A 19,902-nucleotide genomic window follows, 5' to 3' on the forward strand; every position below is an offset into this window, starting at 1 on the left:
TGTGAAAGTCCTTGAGAAAAATTATTAAAAAAATCCACGTTTATTGTTGTGAAAGTCCTTGAGAAAAATTATTTAAAAATCCACGTTTATTGGTCCTTGAGAAAAATTATTTAAAAAATCCACGTTTATTGGTCCTTGAGAAAAATTATTTAAAAAATCCACCGTTTATTGGTCCTTGAGAAAAATTATTTAAAAAAATCCACGTTTATTGGTCCTTGAGAAAAATTATTTAAAAATCCACGTTTATTGGTCCTTGAGAAAAATTATTTAAAAAATCCACGTTTATTGGTCCTTGAGAAAAATTATTTAAAAAATCCACGTTTATTGGTCCTTGAGAAAAATTATTTAAAAAATCCACGTTTATTGGTCCTTGAGAAAAATTATTTAAAAAATCCACGTTTATTGGTCCTTGAGAAAAATTATTTAAAAAATCCACGTTATTGGTCCTTGAGAAAAATTATTTAAAAATCCACGTTTATTGGTCCTTGAGAAAAATTATTTAAAAAATCCACGTTTATTGGTCCTTGAGAAAAATTATTTAAAAAATCCACGTTTATTGGTCCTTGAGAAAAATTATTAAAAATCCACGTTATTGGTCCTTGAGAAAAATTATTTAAAAAATCCACGTTTATTGGTCCTTGAGAAAAATTATTTAAAAAATCCACGTTATTGGTCCTTGAGAAAAATTATTTAAAAAATCCACGTTTATTGGTCCTTGAGAAAATTATTTAAAAAATCCACGTTTATTGGTCCTTGAGAAAAATTATTTAAAAATCCACGTTTATTGGTCCTTGAGAAAAATTATTTAAAAAATCCACGTTTATTGGTCCTTGAGAAAAATTATTTAAAAAAATCCACGTTTATTGGTCCTTGAGAAAAATTATTTAAAAAATCCACGTTTATTGGTCCTTGAGAAAATTATTTAAAAAATCCACGTTTATTGGTCCTTGAGAAAAATTATTTAAAAAATCCACGTTTATTGGTCCTTGAGAAAAATTATTTAAAAAATCCACGTTTATTGGTCCTTGAGAAAAATTATTTAAAAAATCCACGTTCATTGGTCCTTGAGAAAAATTATTTAAAAAATCCACGTTTATTGGTCCTTGAGAAAAATTATTTAAAAAATCCACGTTTATTGGTCCTTGAGAAAAATTATTTAAAAAATCCACGTTTATTGGTCCTTGAGAAAAATTATTTAAAAAATCCACGTTTATTGGTCCTTGAGAAAAATTATTTAAAAAATCCACGTTCATTGGTCCTTGAGAAAAATTATTTAAAAAATCCACGTTCATTGGTCCTTGAGAAAAATTATTTAAAAAATCCACGTTTATTGGTCCTTGAGAAAAATTATTTAAAAAATCCACGTTTATTGGTCCTTGAGAAAAATTATTTAAAAAATCCACGTTTATTGGTCCTTGAGAAAAATTATTTAAAAAATCCACGTTTATTGGTCCTTGAGAAAAATTATTTAAAAAATCCACGTTTATTGGTCCTTGAGAAAAATTATTTAAAAATCCACGTTTATTGGTCCTTGAGAAAAATTATTAAAAAATCCACGTTTATTGGTCCTTGAGAAAATTATTTAAAAAATCCACGTTTATTGGTCCTTGAGAAAAATTATTTAAAAAATCCACGTTTATTGGTCCTTGAGAAAAATTATTTAAAAAATCCACGTTTATTGGTCCTTGAGAAAAATTATTTAAAAAATCCACGTTTATTGGTCCTTGAGAAAAATTATTTAAAAAATCCACGTTATTGGTCCTTGAGAAAAATTATTTAAAAAATCCACGTTTATTGGTCCTTGAGAAAATTATTTAAAAAATCCACGTTTATTGGTCCTTGAGAAAAATTATTTAAAAAATCCACGTTTATTGGTCCTTGAGAAAAATTATTTAAAAAATCCACGTTTATTGGTCCTTGAGAAAAATTATTTAAAAAATCCACGTTATTGGTCCTTGAGAAAAATTATTTAAAAAATCCACGTTTATTGGTCCTTGAGAAAAATTATTTAAAAAATCCACGTTTATTGTCCTTGAGAAAAATTATTTAAAAAATCCACGTTTATTGGTCCTTGAGAAAAATTATTTAAAAAATCCACGTTATTGGTCCTTGAGAAAATTATTTAAAAAATCCACGTTTATTGGTCCTTGAGAAAAATTATTTAAAAAATCCACGTTTATTGGTCCTTGAGAAAAATTATTTAAAAAATCCACGTTTATTGGTCCTTGAGAAAAATTATTTAAAAAATCCACGTTTATTGGTCCTTGAGAAAAATTATTTAAAAAATCCACGTTTATTGGTCCTTGAGAAAAATTATTTAAAAAATCCACGTTTATTGGTCCTTGAGAAAAATTATTTAAAAAAATCCACGTTTATTGGTCCTTGAGAAAAATTATTTAAAAAATCCACGTTTATTGGTCCTTGAGAAAAATTATTTAAAAAATCCACGTTTATTGGTCCTTGAGAAAAATTATTTAAAAAATCCACGTTCATTGGTCCTTGAGAAAAATTATTTAAAAAATCCACGTTTATTGGTCCTTGAGAAAAATTATTTAAAAAATCCACGTTTATTGGTCCTTGAGAAAAATTATTTAAAAAATCCACGTTTATTGGTCCTTGAGAAAAATTATTTAAAAAATCCACGTTTATTGGTCCTTGAGAAAAATTATTTAAAAAATCCACGTTCATTGGTCCTTGAGAAAAAATTATTTAAAAAATCCACGTTTATTGGTCCTTGAGAAAAATTATTTAAAAAATCCACGTTTATTGGTCCTTGAGAAAAATTATTTAAAAAATCCACGTTTATTGGTCCTTGAGAAAAATTATTTAAAAAATCCACGTTTATTGGTCCTTGAGAAAAATTATTTAAAAAATCCACGTTTATTGGTCCTTGAGAAAAATTATTTAAAAAATCCACGTTTATTGGTCCTTGAGAAAAATTATTTAAAAAATCCACGTTCATTGGTCCTTGAGAAAAATTATTTAAAAAATCCACGTTATTGGTCCTTGAGAAAAATTATTTAAAAAATCCACGTTTATTGGTCCTTGAGAAAAATTATTTAAAAAATCCACGTTTATTGGTCCTTGAGAAAAATTATTTAAAAAATCCACGTTTATTGGTCCTTGAGAAAAATTATTTAAAAAATCCACGTTCATTGGTCCTTGAGAAAAATTATTTAAAAAATCCACGTTTATTGGTCCTTGAGAAAAATTATTTAAAAATCCACGTTTATTGGTCCTTGAGAAAAATTATTTAAAAAATCCACGTTTATTGGTCCTTGAGAAAAATTATTTAAAAAATCCACGTTTATTGGTCCTTGAGAAAAATTATTTAAAAAATCCACGTTTATTGGTCCTTGAGAAAAATTATTTAAAAAATCCACGTTTATTGGTCCTTGAGAAAAATTATTTAAAAAATCCACGTTTATTGGTCCTTGAGAAAAATTATTTAAAAAATCCACGTTTATTGGTCCTTGAGAAAAATTATTTAAAAAATCCACGTTTATTGGTCCTTGAGAAAAATTATTTAAAAAATCCACGTTTATTGGTCCTTGAGAAAAATTATTTAAAAAATCCCCGTTTATTGGTCCTTGAGAAAAATTATTTAAAAAATCCACGTTTATTGGTCCTTGGGAAAAATTATTTAAAAAATCCACGTTTATTGGTCCTTGGGAAAAATTATTTAAAAAATCCACGTTTATTGGTCCTTGAGAAAAATTATTTAAAAAATCCACGTTTATTGGTCCTTGAGAAAAATTATTTAAAAAATCCACGTTTATTGGTCCTTGAGAAAAATTATTTAAAAAATCCACGTTTATTGTTGGTCCTTGAGAAAAATTATTTAAAAAATCCACGTTTATTGGTCCTTGAGAAAAATTATTTAAAAAAATCCACATTTATTGGTCGTTGAGAAAAATTATTTAAAAAATCCACATTTATTGGTCCTTGAGAAAAATTATTTAAAAAATCCACATTTATTGGTCCTTGAGAAAATTTTTTTAAAATATCCACGTTTATTGTTGGGATGGTCCTTGATAAAAATTATTTAAAAAATCTACGTTTATTGTGGGATGGTCCTAGAGAAAAATTATTTAAGAAATCCACGTTTATTCGACTGTTGGTCCTTGAGAAAAATTATTTAAAAAATCCATGTTCATTTTTGGGATGTTAGTTGGTAAAAATTATTTAAAAAATCCACGTTTATTGTTCGGATGGCCCTTAAGAAAAATTATTTTAAAAATCCGTGTTGATTGTTGGGATGATGCTTGAGAAAAATTATTTAAAAAGATCCACATTAATTGTTGGGATGGTCCTTGAGAAAAATTATTTAAAAAATCCACTTTGGTGTTCTTCTAGTGCTTAAAAAAAATTTAATATTCCACAATTTTGGTTCTGTTAATGTTTACACATTTTTGCAAAATATTAGAATTACTTTTCTTTGGAACCCCTAAATAAAATCTAAATTTAAAATTGGTAATAAATATTTCAACACATCTACGATATCATTTTTATTGTGTGTTGTCTCTCGTAAGAAATGAACAAAATAAATGTTGCTCTTAATATTTTGTTTATGGCTCTCTTGAAGTTTTTTCGCTCACATAAAATGCAAACAATGTTGGCCCCACAAAAAGACACACACCAATAAATTTATTTATGAAAGAAAAGTTGTGTGTGTGCGTTGTTGCGTTTCTAGTTCAAGTTCAATGTTAAGAAGAGTCAGCCATATCCTATAGACTGTGTGTGTGGGTGTCTGATTGGGGGGTGGGTGTGCGTGTAAGTGTGAAAAAGAGAGAAAAAAGCATAACATTTTGAAATTGTTGCAAAAATGTATAACCTACCCCAATAACGACTATTACATACAGGAGTCGGTCAGTGGGTAAGTTTAACTGTAACGAATATCCTTTTGCTATGTTAATGGCAATGTAATGTTAATTAACATTACATTGTTAACATTACCAGCTTTACATACTCACCACTCTGTTAAAGATTTTGGTAAACGACGATGATGATGTCGCTTGGCCATTTGGCAAACATTTCGTGTTGGCGGCACAAAAATCAGATTGTTTTTACGTTTCAATGAAAACGGACGCTTGCCACGGTTGCCAACCATACACTCGAGAAAATAAAATTGGAATTTTCAATATTATATGCAAGCATATATGAATTATGGCACTCAAAGAGAAAAAATAATTAAATAAAAAAAATGTAAACAGCGAAAATTTGAAATTGCATCTAAACCAAAAAAAAAAAAATAAATAAATAAATAAATAAATAAATAATAAAAAAATAAAATAAAATGATTTCCATGTGTTTACTAAGTGTTTTGAATTGGACTATACCTAGCTATTTGTTGTAATTCGAAATATTTGTTTATAAAATGTCTTGTGGTTTTTCGCCTAGTTCGTGTATAATATAAATAAACTAGTGGCGGGAGTGCATCGAACACAAAAAATAAATAAATAAACAAAAAAAATTGTTTATACAAAATTACTTGTCTAAAGGAAATATCAGCAGTTGTGGAAGATATGTGAGAAGAAAAATTAAATAAAAAAATTTTTTGAAAATTATTACCGGATATTTCTGAATTTATTCTTCGCGCTTATGTGAGATGCAATAGCAAACCTACATAAATTATCAAAAAAAAAATTAGTTAGAATTATGATTCATATTTGAAATAAATTTAATGTGTTGAAATCGTAAGGGGACTATAAAAAATATTGTTCAAACTAAGTAAATAAAAAAAACATCAAAATACAATGAAGAAAAATCTTTAAAAATTTGTGTGAAATAAAAATTAAGTCGAAAAAATTTAAAATTAAAAGCTAAAAATAAGAAAAGCAAAAAAATAATAAATTATCAAATAAAAATATTTAAAACAAAAATAATAAAAAATATTTGAAAAATACAAAAATATTTGCCAAAAAAATATAAATAATTAAAACGAATATTTATTATTTATCCTCTAAATTTTGTTGTGAAATAAATTTAAAAAAAATATCAAATAAATATATATTATGATACATATTTTGAAGCTATAAGTGCTTAAAATAAACATCAAAAATCGACAAAGAAAAAAAAAATAAAATAACCCTAAACTTTTCAATTTAATTAAAAACGAAATATCAAAGGTGGATTATTTTATGGAAAATTACAAAGGTAAATACAAATATATATTTCAAATTTTCTTTTTTCAAAAATCATGTGCAATATTTTGATTTCTAACCGAATACTATTAAAATCAAATAAAAAAAATTCTACACTGTTGATAGGCTAGAGCACAATAAAATTTTAAGACTTTTTTAAGACAATTCGAAAAAGTGATATATTTGCCAAAAAAAAAAAAAAAATAAATAAATAAATAAATAAATAAAAAATAAAATAATAATAATAACAATAATAATAATAATAATAATAATAATAATAATAATAATAATAATAATAATAATAATAATAATAATAATAATAATAATAATTATAATTATAATAATAATAATAATAATAATAATAATAATAATAATAATAATAATAATAATAATAATAATAATAATAATTAAATAAAATAAAAAATAAGTAAAAAAAAGGTAAGTTTGGCTGGGCCGAACTTTGAATTTTGAATTGGAACGAATTAGGAAATTTCATAAAAAAAAACAATAAGGAAAGCTCAAAAGTCGGTCGGAGCCGACTATATGATACCCTACACAACTACGCATATTCAGTAGAACTCTCGTAAAAGAAAGGTTTATATTGCAATTTCTGAGCTCTACGACATATCTGGTACAAGATATCATTATGGTAGAGTACATATTCCGAAATTTGGAGACTTAAAAACCACATCGGATGAAATATATATATGGGAGCAAATTCTTCCTTCTATGCTAAACTCGGTTGAATTGCGAAATTCACTCCATTTGGGCTAATATTAGCTATTTGGTGCACAATAAACCTGAAATCGAATAATGATATATATGATAGCTATATCCGAATCTGAGCCGATCTTCATAAAATTGAAAACAGCTATTTCTTGGCTGCATCTGATATCTGATACCAAATATTATTCTTGTATCGCGTATTTTCCGAATTTGAGGGACTTAAGCACCAAATCGCTGTAGCTGTTGCTGTATCTTAGCCGATTTGCACCAAATTTAAAGTACTTATTTATATACACAATTCGGTCGGAAGTGCCAAAATTCACACCATTTGGACTGATATTAGCCATTTGGTGTACAAGAAACCTAAAATCGGATGAAACATATATATGGGAGCTATAGCTATATCTGAACCGATTTTCACCAAATTTGAAGCACATGCTTGTAGCGTGAATTCGGACGGATGTAGCAAAATTCACACCATTTGGACTGATATTAGCCATTTGGTGCACAAAAAACCTAAAATCGGATAAAGATATACATGGGAGCTATATCTAAATTTGGACCGATTTTCACCAATTTCAATAGGGTTCGTCCTTGAGCCAAACAAATGTTATTTAAAAAAATTCATCTCAATCGAATAATAAATGCGACCTGCATTTTGTTTACAAAACTTGACCTGCCTGCAAATAAAAAACTGATCTTTGCAAAATTTTACCTTCCTACCTTAATTCTTTTTGATTCTAACGTGACTACAACAGACAGACAGACCGACAGGGCTAAATCGTCTTCGAATTTTACGCTGATCATGAATATATATAATTTGTTATGTCTAAAATTATTATTTCGATGACGTATCTAATATACCATCCATACTCTGTGTGGTGGAGGGTATAAAAAAGCAAAATTAAAAAAGTGCTAAATTTCCAAAAAAGAATAATAAAATTTTAAATACCAAAATTAATGACATTTTTTAAATAATATATATTAAATTTATACACTTCTGGTGTTCAGAGACTCATAATGAAATTTAGTAGGGAATATTTGACCCTTTAACACATTCACAAAAAAGTGAAGTCTTGAAGGAGATTTTGACTTAAAATTGAAACGTGTTAAATTGACAGTAAAAACGTTAACACATAATTTCCAATTTTTTATAACCATATTTCGAATGTAATTTTCTCAAGAACTACTCAATATACATATACGATCTCTTCTAAAACTTATGGTGAAATTCTGTGTAGAATATTTTTTCCATTGATACTTTTGGCATTAAATCAAGTTTTATGCTACTTTCATACCTCAGCTTGAAAAAGGTCGAGGAAAAAATTATAAGAATTTTCTTTTACTTTTTATAACCTCAGCCATATGGCTAGAGAGGGTATACATCATTTGATACGACCAAAACGTGCCTCATCGAAATTACGGTTTTACGAAGGGAGCGTACGATCTAGTTCAAACTTGGTACATCGTAATATTATTATTAAACTTAGATCGAGTTCGGAAATGGGCAATATCGATCCACTCCTTCTGCTACCTCCCCCACAAAAGGTCAAAATTTTCAAAAAAAAAAAATTTTTTTTGCACAGAAAGAGAAACGATAATCCGATGTTGCCTCAACTTTGCAAATCCTAACATTTCGGTCCATTCCGTTAAGTACCTCCTCCACAAAGGGTCACAATTTTGAATAATTACAACTCTTATAAAATGTGATGTAAGAGTCCCATTGTCTTCAAATTTCACATATCCCAATATTTTTATTAACCCAAGGTCTGGTGTAAAAGTGGAATACTCCTTTTGGTCCTCCCCACAAAAGATCGAAATTTTCAAAAAAAAAAAAAAAAATCTTTTCTGCACAGGAAGAAAATGGATAATTAGATTTTGCCTCAACTTGGCAAATCCTAATATTTACGTCAGTTCTAAGTCAGGTGTGAAAGTGGACAATATCGGTCCACTCTATGAAGTACCTCCCAAACAAAAGGTCACAATTTTCCATAAGTACAACATTTATAAAATGTTATAAGAGAGTCCTAATGCCTTCAAATTTCACACATCCCAATATTTATACTAACCCACGGTCTGGTGTTAAGATGGAATATATCGGTCCATTCCTTATTGTACCTCCCCCACAAATGGTCGAAATTTTCAGAAAATAATATTTTCTGCACAAAAAGGGAGATAATACTCCAATTTTGCTCTAACTTTGCAAATCCTCCACACTCGTCCACACCATCAAGTGCCTCTCCCACAAAGGGTCAACATTTTGAATAATTACAACTTGTATAAAATGTGATGTAAGAATCCGATTGTCCTACATTTTCACACATCACAATATGTTTATTAGCCCAATGTCTGGTGTTGAGATGAAATATATCGGTCCGATTTGCCTTTTATTGTGCACTAAACGTGTAATATCAGCCCGAATAGTATGGAATTTTGCACATACAACCAAATTAGGCCTGAAAATAAGTATGCCAAATTTGATCGAAATCGGTTCAGATATAGCTATAGCTCCCATATATATTGTTCATCCGATTTGTTATTTTTGTCCTCCGAAGCCATAATATGTACTCTATAACAACAAAATTTGGGGAAATATATCAAATATAGCTCAGAAATACTTTTGCTAAAATTTATCGAGATCGGTTCAGATTTGGATATATCTTCCATATATTCGTCTCCCATACTTCGTCCGATTTATATTTTATTGTGCACCAAACATTTAATATTTGCCCAAATGGGATGACATTTGGCACTTACGATAGAATTGAGTCTAAAAGCTAGTATGTCAAATTTGTTGAAGATCGGTTCAGATATAGCTATAGCTCCCATATATATTGTTCATCCGATTTGTTATATTATGCACTCTGTAACAACAATATTTGGGGAAATATATCAAATACAGCTCAGAAATATTTTTGCCAAATTTCATCGAGATCGGTTCCGATTTGGATATAGCTCCCATATATAACTTCTTCCGATTTACCCTTTATTGTGCACCAAACATCTAATATTTCCCCAAATGGGATGAAATTTGGCACTAACGACCGAATTGTGTCTAGAAGCTAGTATGTCAAACTTGGTGAAGATCGGTTCGGATATACCTATAGCTCCCATATAAATTGTTCATCCGATTTGTTATATTTGTTACCCACAGCCGCTTCGGCATATTTAGCCCTTTGAACTTTAAATTAGAATTATAATCATAGCGTGTATGATTGAATTCTCCCATAAAAATTTTTAATTGTTATGCGGAGCTCTAATAAATTAGCAAAGTGGTGTAGGGTATCATAAAGTCGGCCCCGCTCGACTTTGAGGCTTTCTTTACTGGTTCAAATGATGTGTGTTACATTTTGGACAAAATTGCATTTTTAGAGGACTTCTTCACAAAAATCGTGAGTCTGAAATTTTTTAAGTACTTCTTTTCCAAAAATCATAAACGGTTTATTAAAACTATTTTTTCAATTTTTTTCTATTCTCATATATGACTGATACGTACCAAAAAATTTGAAATGTATACAGAAAAATATAGACCAATTTGTTTATCCTGAGAACATAAAAGATCAAATTCTGTCCCTGAGTTCAAATATCTGCAAAGGTCTCAATTTTGATTGAATTTTAGTGATATTTAAATATACAAATCAACCACCGACGCAGTCAGAGGGTGGTCTAGGGGGCCCCACCCCTCCGAAAAAATATTTTTTTTCGATATTTTTATAGTGCATTATCTCCGAAACTCTCATGGTCTTAGTGGCCCACCCCCTCCGAAAAATTATTTTTTTCGATATATTTATGGTGCACTATCTTCGAAAATCTCATTTCTTGTCGGTCAAGCCTGATGTGAATTCGGAACGTGTTTCTAGACACGTCGATGAAACCAAATGGCGTGTTTCAAGGAATATAAGTTAACTACCAACGTTTATGTGTGCCCTAGAGTATAAAATGGTAACATTTGTGCCAAATCAATTTTTTCCATATTCTTTCAATATTCTTTCTTATGAAAATATAAATGATGAGATATATGATAATCCAAATATTACACCATCTGGTGTCTTAGAAATGCCAGAATCTCTGAGATTATCAAATAAGCCATAATTATTCCGAAATCATTTTACCATGCATAAATTTTTATCACCATCATCATTACTATAATTATTTTTCGGCTTCCTCAAAAAAAAAAAAAAAATCTGACAAATTAATTAATTATTCCTCCGTGGCTATTAACATAATGAAATCAACAAATTACATATTATGATAATTTTTTTGTTTATTTGTGCCAAATTGACATTTTTTATGGATGGCTTGCAATGGAAATGGTTATGGTATTGGAAATGAGTTTTATGAATAACTTACTTTCGTGATACAAGAATTCGGCGCAATAAGAAAGGCTACTTCAGAAAAAAAAAAACAAAATATTTTTTTTATTTTCCAAAAAATATTTCCTGTGAAGAAATTTTGTTGATTAACCACCACAGCAATGGAAAATATTCAGAAAAATATATTTTTTTTTTTCCATTGACAATGTGGCTATTGTTAATTTTCCGCCAAAACGGAGGAAAACATAATTAACGCAGTGAGAAAAAAATAGGCTCAATCCATAAACCTAAACACGAGCGACCACAAAGGGGTTTAAAAGTAAAATAATCATGCATACTTAAAAACATACTTACACATATATATATATATATATATATATAAGTTAATGTTAGAAGTTAAAGTTTATTTCACACTGCTATGGTGTTTCTTTATTTTGTTACTAACATTTATGTTGCGGTGCTATGCACCTCTCTTGTTGGATTTACAATTATGAATTCCTTCAACTTAAAACTAATATTATACTGCAGCCTGGTCGTGCTCGTTATTACGCTGAGTCATCACTTGCGGTGCGCTGGTATTAGTGCGCGTGTTTGTGGCGGATGACTGCCCTGGTGTCATATTCCTGTTGATTTGTCGGACTGCTTGCGCAGCATAATGATGGGAATGTTTACTAGTTGGTTTGCATATTTAGTTTGATGTTTATTAGGGTGAGCCGTTAACTCCTCCCTCTCGAATTATCAAGCGTCTCGATTGATGTGTTTAGAAATATGGCAGATTATAAAGACTGCCGCGTTGATTCAAGTTAATATTGTGGTTTGCTAGTTGTTTTGTTTTGATAACAGATTCTGTTGTGCCGGCTGCCAATTGGCTTTCTGACACAGTCATTTCTATTTGAGGTCTAGACATTCCTTCATGTGGGGTCATTTTTATAATTTTCATACTAGTTTTGCGCCTTTGCCTCATTTTTACTGCCATCAGGAGGATGACCAATGCTAATATGAGACTGATGTTAAAACATAAACTGGTCTTGAATTCAGTATTTAGACGCTCGATTCTTTTATTACTTTTCACGTGCAACGTTTTTAGTAGTTGTAGAGATAGTATTTCTTCGGTGTAGTTGTTTCTAGCTGAGTGTTTTAGTAGCGCAGGCAACGGTTTGGAGTAAGCAGCTTCTTCGACGGTGAAATTTTTGTTGCCTATCCTAATTGTAGAATTACTAAATCTTATTAAATAAGTTCCTGTTACATTTTTTTCGTTTCCATTTATGACAATATTTTCTTTTATGTTATTTATCAAAATTAATCCAGGTTCTATTTCCTCTAAATTATTAATGTGATCTGCATTTACTATTGAACAATTATGTGGGCTATTAGTTACTAATTTAGGAATACATGTATTGTTTGTTATATTGGCTACATTAGATTCTAGACATAATTCAATACCATTTATTTTTTGACAAGGACTTTTAATTCCAAATGTTGCTCTTTCACATTTTACAATTTTCTTATAATCAAGATTTAAAACAGTATTTTGATTTTTTACAGGTCTTATGGTTATGACATTACAAATTTCTTTTACAGTTTTGGGAATGCTTATAATGTAAATTATATTAGTACTATTGTTTACAATTTTTATTCGTGCGAAATTTAAAGCTTGTTCAATGTTTTGAAACGGGATTTCATCTTGATTAAATATTTCTTCTATTTTTCTAATTTCTATTTCCGATAAAATAAATGTGTTTACAATGTTGGATTTTGTTAAATGAATGGCCGAATTAATATTCGTTATTTCCTCCTTTAAAATTTCAACTTTGTACTTTGCCTGCAATATGAGGGTATTACGGAAGTCCTCACTAGTCTTTAAAATTTTTGAAATACTATTTGTCGCATTCGTTATCTCCTGCATTCTTTCTATTAGATCTCTGTTGATTATTAACTGGTTATTGCTGTTGTCTGTTAACTCATTGATTTTGTTTTTCAAAAGCATAAGGTCATCATGGTCTGGACTACCTGCCAGCCATTTCCACGCCGTTCCAATCTCATCAAGAGATCTTTTAGATCTCTCTTCAGGCATTAGCCGATTTATAAGGTGAGATAGGGTAGTAATGTCATTATGTAGGAAGGGGAGTAGTGGGTGGTTGTCTGGAATTCCTTTGGCCAAGTCGTCCTTGATCCTCTCTAGAGTGTCATGATATTCCTTGATGTTAATAACATGCAAAATTTTGAATGTCCCTGTTTGTATTTTTCCTATTCCACTCTCTATAAGAACCACTTCTGATTGAGAGTAGTCCAATATTTCTGTGACCCCTAGGCAACCTGTAATTAAGAACTGGAAACCCGGTAAATAAGTAAGTCAGTTTCTGATATGACTCTTATGGACTATTCTCCCTGATTGAGTCAGGACAGTTGAGTGCCTATTCTCCTTTACAACTTCTTCTTTGAAACGTTTAGATAATTTGGTTCCTAATCTCTTGTTCTGTTTGACAAATATTTTCTGACCTTCTTGATATTCTTTTGGTTCTTCCCTAACACGATTATGATTTGCCAAATCATTTTCCTGTTTCCTCAAGAGTCTTTCGTAGTTGTTAAGGCGAGTCCTTTCGTAGTCCTCTGGTCCAAAGGTCGTCGGTCGTCCAAAAAAATAGATCTACGGGTTTCTTTCCAATTGACGAATGTATTGTGTGATTGTACTTGTTAACGCTATCTTGCAATAGCTCCTCAAAAGAGTAATCGGGTCGCTCACACTTACTGCAACGCATAATTTCCGATAAGGTCGAATGGAATCTCTCTATTTGCCCATTAACCTCGCTCTTATAAGGCGGTGCCGTAAAAATTTCCATGCCAAGTTCGTCTTCCAACATAAACCGAATGGTCTGAGAATTGAAAGATCGCTCGTTATCAAATACAATTGACTTCGGGACCCCAAAGTAGAAAATTATTTCTCTCAATGGTTTCCTAATGTCTTCAATGCCTTTGCCATTTATCATTCTGGTTACTGCGAATTTTGTAAATTTGTCTATTGCGGTTAAAACTCGAAACTTGTCTGTAGAGAAGATATCTATGTGGATTGTATGCCCAGGATAAGTTGGCATAGGTGTCTTATTAAGTTTGGGAGCGTTCGGATGTCGCTCATACTTATTTTCTTTACATACTTTACAGATATTGATCACATTCTTTATTTTCCTAGTCATGGAAGGGAAATAATAGCTCTCTAAAATTTGTCTCCTATTCTCGGCATTATTCCTATGTGCTCTGTTGTGAGTCTCAATAATGATTTGTTTTTGTCTCTCCTCATCAGTAACATCTTCAACCATTGTTCGAGCGAATCGTACTTTAATGTTTCTGAAGTGATGAGGGTACAGTGCTTGAATCATAAGCATAACTGGCTCTGAGGTCTTGATGCCGTTGACTACTGTAGGATTTAAGTATCTCTTTAATATGACTTTCAGATCTGATTCCGCTAGACTGGTTTCTTTAATGATATGTCTATGGTAGGAGGGAAATACAATGTTAAATTCATATGAGGAAGCTGATGATTCCTCAATAATGATCTGATTTTTGAAGGTATTTATTGGCACCTCAGCGGAAGGAATTAGGTCTTCCGATGAGTCCTCGGCACTGTGAACCGTGGGCGTTAGGGAGTTAACATCTGTCACTGGTGGTCTCGATAGCGTGTCCGCGACTACATTCGTGCTACCTGGTTTATAAATTAACTCGTAATTATATTCTTCTAACTGTGCCTTCCACTTCTTCATCTTCACATTTGTGTTCTTGTTGCTTAGCGCAAATGTCAAAGGTTGATGGTCGGTAAATATCTTTATGCTTCTTGCTCCATACAAGTAACAATTCAATTCCTTTAAAGCCCAAATTATCGCCAGCATTTCTTTCTCATTTGTCGCATATTCCTCTTCTGCCCTACTGAGAGTTCTAGAAAGGTATGTGATAGGTCTATTGCCTTGAGATAAAACTGCTCCTAAAGCGTATTTCGAGGCGTCAGTAGTGAGTTCAAAGGGCTTATCAAAGTCGGGATAGTTCAAAACGACTTCCTCCGATACCAAACAGTTCTTGAGCTGTTTGAAACTTTCAATCTGTTCGGAATTCAAATTGACACTGATTTTTTTTGACTGGTTTCTCGGGGTTTTCCCTATATCGCCTCTCATCATGGAAGTTAATGGTTTGGCTATTTGAGCATAGCCCCTTATGAATCTCCGATAATGTCCGGTCAAACCCAGGAACGATCGCAAGTCATGAACTGTTCTAGGTTGAGGGAAATTAACTATGGCCTTAAGTCTGTCTGGGTTTGCAGAACAACCTCCTTCCTTTACATTGAACCCTAAGAAGTCAATTTCTTCCTTTAAGAATTCACTCTTGTCCAAATGAACTTTCAGATTAGAGTCTTCCAAAGTGCGGAATATTATCCTCAAATTTTCAATGTGTTCCTTTTTAGTCCTACCAAATATCAAAATGTCATCAATGTAGACGTAGCACCGTTTCCCTATATGCTCTCTAAGAATATCATCTAGAGCTCTTTGGAATATTGCAGACGCGTTACGTAGTCCAAATGGTAGTCTTGTGAACTCGAACTTTCCATTCTTGACGGAAAAAGCTGTTTTCTCAATATCGGATTCCCTAAGTGGAATCTGATGGAATCCGCTCTTTAAATCTATGGTGGAAAAGTATTTCTGTTCGCCTAAGTTAGCCAAGATTTCTGTAATTTCAGGTATGGGGTATCTGTCAGGTCTAGTTATCTCATTAAGTTTCCTATAGTCAATAACCATGCGGTATTTTTTCACACCTGAAGCATCTGGTTTTTTTGGTACTATCCAAACTGGAGCATTATATGCGGACCTGGAAGGGCGAATTATCCCGTCCCTTAATAGTTCTTCTATCTGTTTGTCAATTTCGGATTTCAGTGCCATTGGATACGGATAGGATTTTGAATAAACTGGACTATCACTACTCGTATTAATTTCAGCTTGTACGATTGTTGAATAAGTGAGTTTTTTATTGGGATCTGCAAAAAGGTTTGGATGGTCATCCAAAATATTCCTGACTTCTTTTTCATCTTCGGGATTTAGATGATTTAAACGTAGATTCATGTTATTAATCTCATCAATTTGCAGCTCTTTCAAAGGAAATTTCTTTCCATCCAGAATTGTGAGATAGGATCTCCAAGTGTAAATCACTGCATTCAAAGATTTCAGGGTATCATTCCCTATTATCCCATCAAAGGTCTCTAGACCAGGAAGGATGTAAAATTCTAACTTTCCGATCCCGCAATTAAAAATGTCAATAAAACTATGGGTCTCTATACTAACTATGCCGCCTACGGACTTAACATGAAAAGGTTTCTGGTTCTTTAGAGGGTTTCTAATAAATTTGCCATTAATATAATTTTTGTTCGAACCGGTGTCTATAAGAAATTTAAGTTGTTGCCATTTTTCATTCTGAAAGGGAGGTATGGCAACGTTGAAGCTAGTCTAAAAAATTAACGTCATCTACAATTGCCAACTGATCGTCTAGATCCTCCTCGTACGCTTCGTCATAGGAAACCTCATATTCCTGTTCATCAGAACCATTCATTTCATCCGGCTCTGCATCCTCACGTATTTGGGCCTCAACATTAAACACTCTCTGCTGCTTTTGCGGCTGATGAATATTTCCTGAATTATTTCTCTTAAAGTTAGGCTGAACACTGTTAAAAGCATTACTCAACTGTGGCCTATTCTGATAGTTTACCTGCCTAGTCTGTATTGATTGATCCACGTCCATTGGTACAGCAGGTTTAGGAGGAAGTGGGGGTCTGTATCCTCCGTATTGGGGGTGTCCAAAATTATTCACTACTGGAGGTCGATTCGAAAAGTTCGCCGGCCCTCCGTATTGTTGTTCTCCACTTCGGAAATTCCGATAACGATATTGAGTAGGGCCTCTGTACCTTTGGTCACCTTGAAAATTCCTATCACCAATCGTCAGCTGTGGGTAAAAATGTCTAGGAGGGTTAGTTTGGGGGATCCTGTTTGGTCTAGATCCTTTCTCGGTAGCGTGTTGAATACGCACACCTAGATTACCTAATTTTAAACAGGCATTTAGAGCCTGAGGCAAACTTGTCGGGTTTGTAACACTCATTAAGCTTGGAAGATTACCATTAAGTCCTCGAATAAAGGTGTCCAAAGCCTTGTCCCTATATGTTTGGGTCAATACATCCAAAGCCTCGTTCCCTATATCCAGACAATCAATCTTGTCCAGAATCAAAGACAAATGGTGGTAAACCTTCTGGTAAAAATCTGTTATGGTTTGCCCACCCTGAGATAGGACGGTCATTTGATACTCTAAGGTCGAAATATCTCTCTTATCTGAAAAATGAAGCACTAAACACTTTCTTATCGCTTTCCAATTTAATGGGGTCCGATAAGACTCCAAAGCCGTGTCGGCCTCACCAACAATTTTATGCCTAACAGTGTGTAGAATTGTGAAGTATTTGGTTGTTCCCCTTTGTGACTCATAAATGTTCATGATCCTATCAACAGCTTTCCTCCACGAACTAAATTCTCCTGGCTTGCCCGAGAATTCCCTTAACGTCTTCACTATGTCTGGTATTCTCTCTCCTTCTGAGATATCCCCAGATCCTTCTATGTCGACATCTTTAGTGGCGGTAACATCCTCCCCCTGTTTGAGAAGGTTTGCCACCGTCTCACTTATTATTCGTTTTACCTCATTAGTCTGACTTTCCGTAAAGGGATTAAACCTTACGGGAGCTGCCCCAGAAGGCGAAGATGTCTGTCCTGAAACACTCATAGCTTCGACCCTTGTTATTAAGTTGTTTAAATCTTCCGGCATTGGCCACTCGAAAAAAAAGGAGAAAAAGAAACACCAAATCCTAGTTCTCGTCACAAATCTATTATCAAAATTTCTTTAAACTTATTTCAGCACGGATATGACTCTTTAAATTTGGATGCCACACTCTATTTTTTTGTTTAACTTAATCTAACATTTCATATTTCTTACATTTGTTAATTTCGCACAAATATGATTTTTTTTGTAAATTTAGATGTCACACTTTATTTTTTGTTTTACCTTACTCTAACATTTCTTTCTTCTTACTTTGTTATTTTTGTTAAACGTATTCTAGCACAAATATGATTTTTTGTAAATTAGATTTCACACTTTCACTTTCTGTGTTATTCCTTATTTTGTTTAATTTTATTTAACATTTCTTCTTTTTTACTTTTGTTAAATTTATAATAACTTACTAATAATAATTTGATCATTTTCCTTATATCCCGGTAGTCCGCTAGTTCTTACGTAACATCCTTTTCGTACTCCTACTCAGGAACGGTTCTCGTACCGGCTGTTGGGATGTTTTAATCCTTGTGGTTGTTGGGTTCTAGGATGTGTTGATCCTTGTAGTTGTTGGGTTCTAGGATGTGTTGATCCTTGTAGTTGTTGGGCGCCAGTTAATGTTAGAAGTTAAAGTTTATTTCACACTGCTATGGTGTTTCTTTATTTTGTTACTAACATTTATGTTGCGGTGCTATGCACCTCTCTTGTTGGATTTACAATTATGAATTCCTTCAACTTAAAACTAATATTATACTGCAGCCTGGTCGTGCTCGTTATTACGCTGAGTCATCACTTGCGGTGCGCTGGTATTAGTGCGCGTGTTTGTGGCGGATGACTGCCCTGGTGTCATATTCCTGTTGATTTGTCGGACTGCTTGCGCAGCATAATGATGGGAATGTTTACTAGTTGGTTTGCATATTTAGTTTGATGTTTATTAGGGTGAGCCGTTAACTTATATATATATATATATATATATATATATATATAAATATTCATATATCACAAAATTCCCTTGCCGAGACAAACAGGCTGTCTCATTTCTGTTTTTCTTTCACAACAACCCATTTCCCATTGCCGATAAATGTATCCTTTGGAAAAATGTGTATGTCTAGAATACAAGGATAACGGATTTATTTAAAAAAAAGGATTTTTTACACTACGTTTTATTGTTGCCATTTGTTGATTTTTTAATCCCTACAAATGTTTTGCATTTTATGGCAACCTGGTGGGGCTTGGTCGTCATGGAAATAAATATGTGTTAATTTGTAAACTTTTGTCATTGAAGCTTGAAATAAAGGACTTTTTTTGGTAAAGATGATACAATTGTAAGTAGTTAATATATTTTTTAATTCCCACTAACTCTCTATGGGAAAAAAATAATTTATTTCATGCTGAAATTAATTCCAAAAGCTTCTTAAAAAATCTCTACATTTTAGTTTGTTGAAACTAGACTCAAGACCTCGATTTAATAAAAAAATCAGAGATGGGAACCCGTTTCATGCAGAGCTGGATATAATTTTTTGAGACTACCTTGAAATTTTATCATGGTGAATATCTTAAGCCCTCCATCAATTTCTATTTCATTAATGTTAGGTCGGTGATTGGTGAGGAATACCAAGACTTGATTTTTTTTTTCAAAAAAAAAAAAAAAAAGATGTTTTAATTTTTTTTTTTTGCCAAGGACATCATACTACCTTATTTCTAAGAAATTTTCAGGGAGCCACTGATGGGAGAACTTAGATTTTATAAAATAATATTTTCAAGAAGACTTTGGCGGTGAAAACACCGATTTTAGAATCTCCTAATCGCAAATGGCTATATTTGAAGACACTAAAAAAACATTTATCTAAATATAACCAGTAAAGAAAGTCCTAAAGTCG

At 31.8% G+C, this 19,902-nt stretch overlaps 1 protein-coding gene across 1 annotated transcript in view; it reads left to right on the forward strand.

Moving 5' to 3' along the window:
• The first annotated feature begins 6,074 nt into the window (after window positions 1-6,074).
• Window positions 6,075-19,902, forward strand: part of LOC101887609 (trissin receptor) — a 336,966-nt gene continuing 323,138 nt past the window's right edge. Inside the window, exon 1 of the mRNA XM_059129526.1 lies at window positions 6,075-6,156. The gene's annotated coding sequence lies outside the window, so the exon portion shown is untranslated. The remainder of the gene's footprint in view (window positions 6,157-19,902) is intronic.

Source organism: Musca domestica, unplaced genomic scaffold, assembly GCF_030504385.1.
Source record: "Musca domestica strain aabys unplaced genomic scaffold, Musca_domestica.polishedcontigs.V.1.1 62, whole genome shotgun sequence".
Taxonomy (NCBI): domain Eukaryota; kingdom Metazoa; phylum Arthropoda; class Insecta; order Diptera; family Muscidae; genus Musca; species Musca domestica.